Genomic DNA, 12,673 nt, shown 5'->3' with positions numbered 1-12,673 from the left:
TGTGTTTTTCATTGTGTTTTTATTTTCACATTTAAATAGTCACTGAACACCACTGAGTCACTCATTTTGACTTCCTGAAAATAACCAAAAGATGTGACTCAATGCCAAACCAAAACTATAGTCAACTTAGCTGATGAAATCTTACTAATAATGTTGGTGAAATATTATCCACATTCAAAATATTAGTAAATACCAACTGGCCTTTACTAGGTTGAAGTTAGAGAAAATAAGTTTAAATATTAATGATTTTCTTCCACTAATGAATTGAACCTAATGCTCACCAAATAACATAACATTACTAAGGACTGAAATTTTAGTTTCAGTGTTTAATAATTTCTCAGACTATGTCAACAAAACAGTCAATGCAATCGGTATTTTTGTGTCAACAATTTGGACATTTTCCCAGCATTCAAACCCCTAAAGTGCAGTGCCATTCACTCTACTGAACTTTATTCTTAGGACTTGTCTAATCTGATCATGCTAGCTTATGGGAATATTTAGTCTCCTTTCCCAAAACATTGCAAGATGCATGGATGAACCTGAGCTCAGTGGTTTGAGCTTGAGCTTTAATCCTAGCTCATCATTTTATTGGCTTTGTGGTCATGAGCAAGCTGCTTAATCTCTTTGAGCTCTAGTTTCCTAACCTGTAAAAAGACTCTTTGTTCCTCTCTGAGAATTAAGTAAAATAATATAAATGAACTGCTCAGCATGGGGATAATTTATCATTCAATAAGTGATATTTAGAAAGCAATGTTTAATCTCATGATATACCTCTCATTCCACATCACTGGAGACAAACAAGACAGGGTTTGGTGTTAGCATGAGAAGCCAAGAGTGGTGTAAATGATTTCAGAACAGTCATGTTAGGTAGACAAGGTCAGTATCAGAAGGCAAATAACAGGCATGGAGAGGGGGGAGGGGGAAGCATTTTGTAAATATCCAAGAAGATTTTAATCTAAAAATCTTTATGGAGGACAGTCTCATAGAACCAGAAGAACAAGTATTTATTGGGACCGTCTACATGCAAGGCCAGATGCTGTAAGAGACAGATGGAAATTCACTAATTATTTGCTTTGTTTACTACCTGCCAGCTGGAGTAAGAACAGTGAATAACAGAGTCAGATTCTCTGCTTCCATGGAGTTTATATTCTAGTGTAAGAAATATACAAATACCATTCCTTTCTTCAAGGCATTTACTATTTATTTACGGAAACATGAATTTTTACATTAAAAAAGTATAAAAGTAATAACAACAACTATAACAAAGGAAACAAAAATGTTACTAGGAGACTGTGTGGAGCAGTAAAGGAACTTACGGTGTCCGAGAAACCTAAATTTAATCCAGGTTCTGATAACACTTTGGGACCTAGGGACAATAAGCATTTACTTAGAGTCTCATATTCTCATCTGTAAATAAGCATAAAATAATGACTTAATATGGTTCTGGCTACTAACTAAAATTACATGTGTAAATCCTAATTTACTACATGAATATGTATATGCCTTCATTGAGGAGGAGGCTTGCCTCAAAAGAACCAGTAGTATTTGGCCAGACAGAGAAGAAGAGCAAATGCATTCTAGGCCAAGGAAAGGGCTTGATGAAAGACATGAATTTGGAAAAGTGCAAGGCTTATTTAGAAGAAAGTGAGTTGAACAATTTGGCTACAGCAGAGTTCATGCAGATAAGCAGGTAGGGAAACAACTCATATGATAGATGGGCCTTGGATGACTCGCAAAGGAATTTCTGAGGGTTAGAATAGCTCTCATACATACGTAGACATCAAAACACAGAATGATTAAATGAATTACACAAGGTTATGTCATTAGAAGTGGAAGTAGAATCCCAAACATCCATCTGGCGCTCTGTCTCCTTGATGGCCTGGCCAGTGGTTAAGACAAAACCTTATCATCTTCCTCGTCAATTCATATCTGAAAGCTTATAGTCTGTTAGACATTTTTCATACTACACTCCAGATATCTTACCCAGCCCTCCAGTTTAAGTGTTATATTTATGGCAAGAAAAAGCAATTCTGAAGCAACCAAGGGGAATGAAACACAAGGATCTGTTTCTCAAAAATGAGATGGTGCTTTGCAAAAATGAATTGACTTTATGATGCCATCTGGAAAATGCTTTTGTATTCCCGATACAGTGCGCTAAGCGTAACTTAAAGTTGACTAACCAGCTTTGAAACGCTTTCTTCTGCTTCTTCACATATGGATGTAGCCGACAGGATCAAATGTTATTAGTCCTTGGACAGGACATCTGGTGTGACTTCCTAGCAGCAAGGTGTGCAATTCTTGGGTGAATTTCAACAGAACACATAAGCCTCACTTTGGAAAAATTTCAGAATTGAGCGGGTCCCTGGTGATTGACTTTGTTCAGAAACTCGTGCTTCCAAACCGAATTGGAAGGAGGGAATACTTTTCCAGACCAAAGGAGGAGATATTTTTCCCCTCCTTTCCGCATCCCTCCTTCCCTATTTCCTTCCTGGTTTCCCTCCTTTTCTCCTTCCCTTTCTTTCTTTCCTTCTCTTCTTATTTCTGACATTTAAAGGTTGTCTGTGATGGGTAATGCCCTGTAGTATAATCTGGACAAAATTATAGTCAGACCTGTCACCTGTTAGTGTTGGCAGATGTTCCCCACAGTTTCTTCCAAAGTAACAACAATCTTTTCACATAACTTATGGAGCTGGATAATGGAATTATGTACAGAGAAATTCTCTGCCTTCCTCAGCTTTAGTAATAGAACCTAATTAGCACCAGTAGAAAAGATTTAGAATATCATAAATAAAAGAAACCTTCATTAATCTGGATAGGAATTAAGCAGAAGTTAACTTTGTTTCATAAAAGAGTTGCAAATAAAATAGCCTCACACTCGCATAGGGGAACATTTAATTTGTTGAAGAGGACAAATTGCTTTAAAACAAATAAAAGCACCAATTTATGGATGAACAACAAGTATGCTAAATACAAACCATTCTTCTCTATTTGGAAGTAGCTTTCCAACTCCTTTTCTTGACAATACTTAACTAGCCTCACTTGAATTGCTTTATTTACTTGAAATCAATAGATAATGTCTCCTTTTAAAATTATCATTTTATTGAGACTGGTTCCCATATTTGGTATTTGTTGTTCAATTGCTAAGTTGTGTCCAACTCTGCAACCCCGTGGACTGCAGCACTCTTGGCTTCCCTGTCCTTCACTATCTCCTGGAATTTGCTCAAACTCATGTCCATTGAGTCAGTGATGTTATTTGGTATACAGAATTTGGTATACATAGTTAAAATTAGTAAACATGCTTTTTAAACAATTATTTTATTTTGTAAATTAATAATAATGGTCAATACATTACATTCTTACATGTGTTTCTGTTCACTAGCTTTAGTTGTGTCTGACTCTTTGCAACCCTATGGACTGTAGCATGTCAGGCTCCTCTGTCTGAGGGATTCTCTAGGCAAGGACACTGAAGTGGTTTGGCATGCCCTCCTCCAGGGGATCTTCCTGACCCAGGGGTCAAACCCGCATCTCCTGTGTCTCTTGGACTGCAGGCTGGTGCTTTACCTACTGAGCCACCTGGGAAGCTCATATTTACATGATGGCTGATTATTTGGTTAGCTAGTTTTTTTTACTGTTTTTGCCTCATCCCAACTCTGACCTTTTTTTTTTTTTTTTTTTTTTTGAGGGGGAAAGTAGTATACTTAATCACTCCATAGATAAGACAAAAAGTAAATTGGGTTTGCTTGATATTCAGCATCCCATAAAAAAATTCACTTGGAGGGAATGAAGGTTGAAATGCTATCTGAAATGCTCCTGCTGCTGCTGCTAAGTCACTTCAGTCATGTCCAACTCTGTGTGACCCCATAGACTGCAGCCTACTAGGCTCCCCTGTCCCTGGGACCCTCCAGGCAAGAACACTGGAGTGGGTTGCCATTTCCTTCTCCAATGCATGAAAGTGAAAAGTGAGCATGAAGTTGCTCAGTCATGCCCAATTCTTAGCGACCCCATGGACTGCAGCCTACCAGGCTCCTCCACCCATGGGATTTTCCAGGCAAGAGTACTGCAGTGGGTTGCCAGTGCCTTCTCCGTATCTGAAGTGAAATATTAATATTTCAGTTTCCACACTGTGGCACCATGGTTGATTAGAAACAATAACTAGGTCATAAGTCAGTTTATTTTAAAGATCCTTAATTAAAGGAATGTAGAATTATTATACCCTGTGTTTGGTATCAAACAGTTATTTCAGCCTTTATTCCACCATTTCTAACTCAATATTTCACGATTCAGACTTGTCTGACTCTCACTTAAATGTGAAAGGCAGACAATAGTTGCTGTTTACCAATTGCTACATCATGCTTATTGGGTGCTTAATACATAACAGGCGCTGTTCTAGGGGTTTTATACATATTCATCCATTTAATCCAACTAGCAAGCCTGTGAGGTAAATATTTTTATAAATCGATTTTACAGATGAGGTAACTGAGTTATGGAGAGGCTAGCTAACTTGCCTAGGTCACACAGCTGGCCAGTGGAGGGGCTTAGACAGATTTCACTTTCGAACTAGCTCTGAAAGTTTAAGGTTAAAGTGATTAGCCTACATAACAATTTCACCATGTGGAATACTTTTTAAAACGACCGAACCAAGCCAAACAAAAACAGACACAGATGCAGAGAACAGAGTAGCGGCTACCAGAAGGGAAGGGGACTGGGGAGGAGAGAGAAATGCATAAGGGGGGTCAACTGTATGGTGACTGTCCGAAGCTAAGCTTTTGGTGTCAAACATGCTGTAGTGTATACAGAAACTGAAATATAGTGTCATACATGTGAAACTTCTGTAATGTTACCTCAATACATTAATTTTTTTTAAAATTATCACACGAGCTTGCATATGATAAGGGCTTATTAAATGCAGTTGCTTCACATTTCTGCTCACTTCTCATGTTTCTTTTCCTCTTCCTGGCTTTAACATGTTAGGGTGTCTCAAAGCTCTCTCCCGGTTCCTTCTCATCTCTTCCCGCCCACACCGTCTCCTTGGAGCCTCCTCCACTCCAAGCATGCAAATACCAGCTCTGTGCAGATGACTCCTGTGAAAAACCAGCCAACCAACCAAACAGAAGCAACAAACAAAGCATACTCCTTCTCTGTTTTTTCTCTACTCGTAGTACTTCTGATTCCAGATGAGTGGGTTCTCCACTCATCAAGCAGATTTGTGACAGCAGCTGGATGTCCTGCAGCTTAACTCAATTCAAGCACTGCCTGCTGCTGGAGAAGCACCATTACCCACAGGTTAGGGGCTCAGTCTTGGAAGGCGGCCTCTCCCCTCCTCCCCCTTCAGATGCCAGTAGCGAGTTCCAGTTTGTCACCGGTGCTTCTGACCCAAAGGACGTAAACTGGCATTCCCACAGCCTCATCCCTGTGCTTGACAATTTGCTAGAGCAGCTCACAGAATGCAGAGAAACATCTACTTATACTTACCAGTCTGTTTTATAATGAAGACTATACTACACAATGCAGATAAACATCCAGATAAAGAGATACATAGGGTGAGACCTGGAAAGGTCCTGTGCACAGGGGCTTCTTACCCCGTGAAGCTGAGGATAACCACCCTCCTGGCATGCAGCTATATTCATCAGCCCATAAACTCTCAGGATTCCGCAATTTTGGGATTTTCATGTAAGCCTCATCACCTCCATGACTGATCATTAACTCAGTTTCTAGTCCGTCTCGCCTTTCAGAAGGATGGGTGATGAGGCTGAAAATTCCGAACATCTGATCATGGTTTCGGCTTCCACGGTGGCTGGGTGGTAAAAAACAAACAAACAAAAACCTGCTTGTCAATGCAGGAAGGAAGATCCTCTGGAGGAAGAAATGGCAACCCACACCAGTATTCTTGTCTGAAAAATCCTATGGACAGAGGAGCCTGGTGGGCTATAGGGTTGCCAAAGAGTCGGACATGACTTGGTCACTAAACAACAAATCATGGTTTGGTCTTTCTGATGTTCAGCTCCCATCCAGAAACTATCCAGGACTCTGCCAAGGGTCGCCGTATTAAAACAAAGGACACCTCTATCATCCAGGAAATTCCAGGGGATTTAGGAGCTCTAGGTCAGGAACCAGGGTCAAAGCCTAACATATATTTTCTTAGTTCATGGCTTCCAGTGCTTCGTCTCCAATCCTTATATCTCCCAGCCCTTCGGATTCACCTGCCCGACTGCCTACTCTCTGTAGTTACATCATGTTTAACAGGCAACTCAAGTGTACAAGCCAGAAAATCACACTTGGCTTTTCTCCCATCCTCAGAAGATGGCACTGTCACGGATCCTTTCACTCCTTATAAAAATCTAAGATTTATGATCCCACATCACATCCTTCTGTAGGTCCTGCAGATTCTCCACTTTCCTCCGCTTTCCACATCTCCAGTTTTCCACATGTGTTTACACAGCCTCATGCAGAGCACCCTCCCTCTTGCTTGACCACCTGGTAGACTCCTAAGGAGTCTCAGCTGCTTCTCAGGACCTTCATACACATCCATGATCCTCCCAGATGCACTCTGTTCGTTTACAAATATAACTCAATCAAGGTACTCTCTTCCTAAAAATCCTCAAATGCCTTTGTATTGTGTTTAAACTCAAACTCTGTCACGATTCATAAAGCCACTCAAGATGCAGCTTCTGACAAAGTTGCCAGCCTTGTTCTAATCACTGCTTTCCTGTCCACTGCCTCCAACCACTCTGATCTGACTCACAGACCCTCAGGCACATTCCTGTTTTGAACCTTTGCCCAGTTTTTCCTCCCTTAGAAACGTGTCCTCTTTGATCAGCCAATGGCTGGCTCCTTTATGTCACTTCAAATGTCACCTCCACAGAGAGACTTCCTACCTCCCAGTTTGAACTAGCTCTTTAAACTCTCTACATTGTGTTACACTGTGCTATTTATAACATGACGCTGGTTTTTATTGTCCTTCTTTTTAACAACAACATACACGTGAATATGTGCATGCTTGCCTGAAAATATAAGCTCCGTGAGAATGGGAAGTCTGTCTTTTTTGTTGTTGTTGCTCTGATTCCAACATTTAATGTGTAGTAGCCAAGAAAAGATAATAATTGAATAAATGAATGTATTAAATTATGGTTGCTGCTATTAATCCTTCTTAAGGTCAAGGACAGCTTGCATCTCCTACCCACCTTACATTCCACGACAGAACTAGCCTTGGCTGAGTTAACTGCACTAGGTAGATTGAAAGATGAAAAGGGAAAAACAACTTATTTGTGGAAGCTGAGAAACCACCTACAACACCACACAGAATTCAACATTTGGTGAGAACAGCTCGGAATCACAAGTGGTGCTCAGTAAACAATTAACATCTGTATTCTGACTTGAAGCAAACCAGTGGCAATTTCAGGACAGTTCAGTTCACTTCAGTCGCTCAGTCGTGTCCAACTCTTTGCAGCCCCATGGACTGCAGCACGCCAGGCTTCCCTGTCTATCACCAACTCCCAGATCTTACTCAAACTCACGTCCATCAAGTCAGCAATACCATCCAACCATCTCATTCTCTGTCGTCCCCTTCTCCCACCTTCAACCTTTCCCAGCCTCAGGGTCTTTTCCAATGAGTCAGTTCTTCACATCAGGTGGCCAAAGTATTGGAGTTTCAGCTTCAGCATCAGTCCTTCCAAGGAACACCTAGGACTGATCTCCTTTAGGATGGACTGGTTGGATCTCCTTGCAGTCCAAGGGACTCTCAGGAGTCTTCTCCAGCACCACAGTTCAAAAGCATCAAAAGTTTAGTGGCAGAGTTTAGTGATGGAGAATTAGCACTAGGTGATGCTGGGATGTGCAGGCGGGCAGGCAGGACAGTCTTTAAGCAGGTGCCCAGCCACCCGGGGTTCCGAGGCCAGCTTTCCAGCCCTGGCAGGAAACAGAAATGCCAAACACCAACAGCAAAGCTACATTTCTAGAAGATATGGGCATTTAATCTGCTAAGACATTTGAGAAACCCAATTCGAAGAGCAAAGTGGGGTTCCGTGCATTGGCATAGGGCACACAAGTGGTCTGTTGCTCTGCAGGCAGAAGCCCACCTTCAGGGCAGGAGACGCTGCGGATGACTTATGCCAAGTTCCAGGCTAAACATGGACCAGAGGCTGGGGAGGCCATCATGTGAGGCTGTGTTCAAAGCAAAGGGCAGTCCAGCCAGACAACAGGACTCCATCGATTGCCTTCTGCTGCATCATAGCACTCTCAGATGTGACGGAAAGCCCATCTTTCTGCTGGCTGCTCTCGATCAATGTGATAGATCTGCCCCTCAGAGGCCTGTCTGAATCCTATTATTCTGCCTACACACATGTGAGGCTAAATTAATGATGATGACTCATGGGCTTCCAAGCATCTGTAAACTGTTATTATCCTCATCCACACCAGCAGTTTATTGATTTCTTGTATTAGGGACTGACTCCTCGATGACCATTCTTTTCAAGGAAGCCAAAAGTTTAACCATTTTCTTCTTTCTACCAATAGTCAGAGTAAACGTAGATCCAGTCTTTGCCCAAGGCTAGACTAGTGACAATGATTATTAAATCTGTGTGGATTTAAACCTAAACCTGCTTCATAGTCTTTCCTCAAATGCTCCAGGCAAAAAGGAGTTTGCTGGAGATAACTTCATCACGCTGACACATGAACTGAATTGGCTGTCATTTTGTGGCTAAGTTGTGCCCAACTCTTTTACCGAATAGCTAAATAAAACGTTACAAATTTTTTTTTTTTTAACACCAAAAACATTTTGTATTGGGGTTTACCCAAATAATTATGTTGTGATAGTTTCAGGTATAAAAGTGAGATTAAAAAATAAATGGAGATGTGCTGTAAGAGTAAAATACACATCAAATTTCAAACACTTACTGTGGGAAGTAAGGAATATATAATATCTTAAAAATTAAATAAAGAAGCCTCAGAGAGCTTCCTTGGCTTCCCAGGTGGCTCAGTGATAATCTGACAGTGCAGGAGACATTATGGGGATGGTGAACACATTCTTATTGTGAGATACTTGCTTTTAATTCTGGCTCATTACTTCTGGGGATTCAGATATATATATATATATATATATATATATATATATATATATATATATTTTAATTGAGATGTAATTGACATATAACATTGTGAAAGAAAAGAAAACCACATTAAAACTAATTATGAATATATAAGAACAAATTTAATTTTGACCATTGACACTTCTATTTCATAGCCTGTAATCAAGGATGATCAGAAAACTACTTCAGTACTGCTCTTCTGATCTGCTGTAACCTTTATTTGGTGTTTTTCTGTGCAGTTCCTGGGCTTACTGACTTCCTCTAATAACTCAGGGCTTAGGTATTATGATTTCAGTCAGGTGCCACCTCTGCAGCCTTGCCTGTCCCCACACTCATATTGGGCCTCAATCAGTATCTGGCATGAAGGGAACACTCAAGAAATAATACTGAAAGAGTAAATGAATGTTCTTTTCTTGTGACACTTAATCCTCTAGTAACATCACCAACTCGATGGACATGAGTTTGAGTGAACTCCGGGAGTTGGTGATGGACAGGGAGGCCTGGCATGCTGCGATTCATGGGGTTGCAAAGAGTTGGACACGACTGAGTGACTGAACTGAACTGAACTGAACTGAACCATACATAGGCCTTCCATAATCATAGGCCTAGCCTAAAGGTTTTCTGAGCATTGTAGAAATGGAGAAGGCCTGGTGGCTGCGGTATCAGGAAAGTTTGACAAACAGATCTGTAACAACCGTTGAATACAACACAAGCTCATTAATACTGTGATGCACAGACAGTAAACTGAGCATGGGGCTTTAGTGAACGTACGCATGCCTGTCCAGTCCATCTTAGTTCACTGATGCCTAGAATGTCACGTTCACTCTTGCCATCTCCTGTTTGACCACTTCCAATTTGTCTTGATTCATGGACCTAACATTCCAGGTTCCTATGCAATATTGCTTTTTACAGCATCGGACCTTGCTTCCATCACCAGTCACATCCACCAATGGGTGTTGTTTTTGCTTTGGCTCCATCTCTTCATTCTTTTTGGAATTATTTCTCTACTGATCTCCAGTAGCATATTGGGCACCTACCGACCTGGGGAGTTCATCTTCCAGTGTCCTATCTTTTTGCCTTTTCATACAGTTCATGGGGTTCTCAAGGCAAGAATACTGAAGTCCAGTGTACGTACTTCATCTAAGTGGAGGACTAGGACAGTGTGACATTCATCCTTGTTATGCTGTCTCCCCCACACAGCAAAGAGTCATAGGTTGTAATCCAGTTCACATGCAATGCTCTAGGGAAGACAAAATAATTTTAAGCTTGTTTTTCTTTTTATGTATATCTTTACTCATTCTCCTTTTCAAACACAGGAACTGTAATCTATATTCTCAAAATTCAAACATTCGCGCAACTTTGTTTTGGAGAAGAACCAACTAGTACATATGCTAATATATAGACATACTAAAGTGTACCTGACTGTGAGGAACATATAGGGTGTTCCCATGAGTCAACAGGATGTGAAATGCATGAGATGCCTTTTTTTTTTTTTTTTTTGGTGGATGAGGCAGAGTGAATGCAACGATATCAGCAAATAAAAGGATCCACATAGCAGGAGATGTAAAAGTGGTTTTCAGCCTAAGCTAGATGTAGTTATCTAGCCAATGTCCTACTTTATTAAGATATCACCTCTTATTTAACAAGTCATTTAGACATTTTCCACTTTTTAAGGAACTTCCAGTGTATATGATAGATACAGAGATTATAACATCATGAAAATGTGTTTTTCTTTAGAGATTTTTTTATGTTATTAAATTTGCATTGTGAATGGTAAGTAGGGAGCTTTAGATGCTACATTCGTAAGCATCTGTTCAGCCGATATGTGATTAAATATTATAATCTGCTTCAATCACATGTTTTACCATTAATCAAAACCCCAAAATTCTGCCTTGCACAATAGTTTTCAGTGTATTCATACTTTGAAAAATACTTAATACTTAATAATTGCTGGGTGATAAGTCCTTATGAAAGCTTCTGTTGTGAAATGTCTAAAACATGGATTAAAAGGTATTAATCATTGCCAAAAGTAACCTAAAAAATGGAAGAAATGAAAAGCTGATAGTTATTATATAATTACTCTTTCCCTCTTGTTTAAATATTAAAAATGAAATTCTAAATTATGTGATAAGAACTACTGGATAAAAATAAGCAGAATACATCCACTCTTCATCTCTTTCTTTCTAATTTTTTCTTATATCAAAAGTATTTTCTTTAAGTCTATATGCTTTGAAAGTTTTCATTTTATGCTGTTTTGGAGAAAATAAATTGTCAGTATCTTAATGTTGAATTTCCATCCTTGCTTACTAGTCAATATTGATAGTGATGGGGTCTCATGGTTAACCCAGATGACAGTATTCTATTAAAACATCAATAGCCATCAGCCCTTTATCAATCATCAATTTCCAGATTTAGCAAATCAGGTGTCTGTTTTTTCTTTTTTTCTATTACTTGGGCTTGCTTTTTTGGTAAATTTCTGCAGGAATAATAAGAGCTTCTTTTGTCACTTTCTGCATAGATTTTCCTAGTTTCCTGGAGAATCCAGGGGGCTCATTTTATGCTGAAATTCTCTGAGAACTTACAGAAGTGTGACGGCAAAAGGGAAGAGGCAGGAGCCTGCTCCAGGGTGGGACACCTGCATGCAGATGGCTGACTGCTGTGGAGAGGGCGTCGATGCCCTTTAGCAGAGGAGCCCAGGAGGAGCTGACAACTGAAAAGCAAACCTAAACGTAAACCTTTTACCAACCTTGCATTGAAAGGAAAATGTTTGTATATCTATCTGAAGCACACTTTTTAGAATCGGAGAGACCGTGGAATTTATGTCTCTTGAAGATCAGTGAGGATTTGGGGCAAAGCGTCTTCAGACTGAATCCTTTCTGCTCTTTTCTACCTGTGAAAACAGATAATGCTCGCCCATCAGAAAGGGTCTTAATGCTTTTTGAACTCTATAAAGTTTCCTCAACTAAAGGTCAAATTATTTAACCAAGGATCACTTTATTTTCTCTTTAAAGAATCGTTCTCTCAAAAGTAGAGAACAAATTGCATATAGCATTAATAAATGCTGCTTCCCTCCCAAACGCCTCCTCCTTGGCTAAGGGACTGTATAGTTTCTCAAGCATGGTGTGGATGACTCACTACCAGCAAGGGGAATAAACAAAGAAAATTTATGTACACACACAGATTACACACACACACACACACACACACACACACACCCTTGGACACACATAGCAGTGTGCCTGTATAACCCATTTATTGGATAATCAAAACTTGCTCAGATGAAAACAGAGAGCTTCACCATATTTTCAAACCTTTTGCTTTAAGCTCACTTGGTAGGCTCTTCCCTATCTTTGTCTGGGTAAAATCTTAGACAGTTCCCACCGCACTTGCAGTCCTAATTGGATATCTACTAATCATGTAAAAAACCCAATCATTCTAATATCTACCACCAGAGTTTCATGGATTTAAAGTTCCCTGAGCTCAGAAGGCCCCTGGCCTGCTGAGGAAGGCGGAGTGGCAGTCTCCTTCCCAGATCCTGCTCTCCCAGCTCCCCGTCCATCCCGCTGTCTCTGGAGGATGGGGGGAAGGGC

This window comes from Ovis aries, chromosome 15 (assembly GCF_016772045.2).
Source record: "Ovis aries strain OAR_USU_Benz2616 breed Rambouillet chromosome 15, ARS-UI_Ramb_v3.0, whole genome shotgun sequence".
Lineage (NCBI taxonomy): Eukaryota > Metazoa > Chordata > Mammalia > Artiodactyla > Bovidae > Ovis > Ovis aries.
This window is presented reverse-complemented; position numbering follows the sequence as displayed.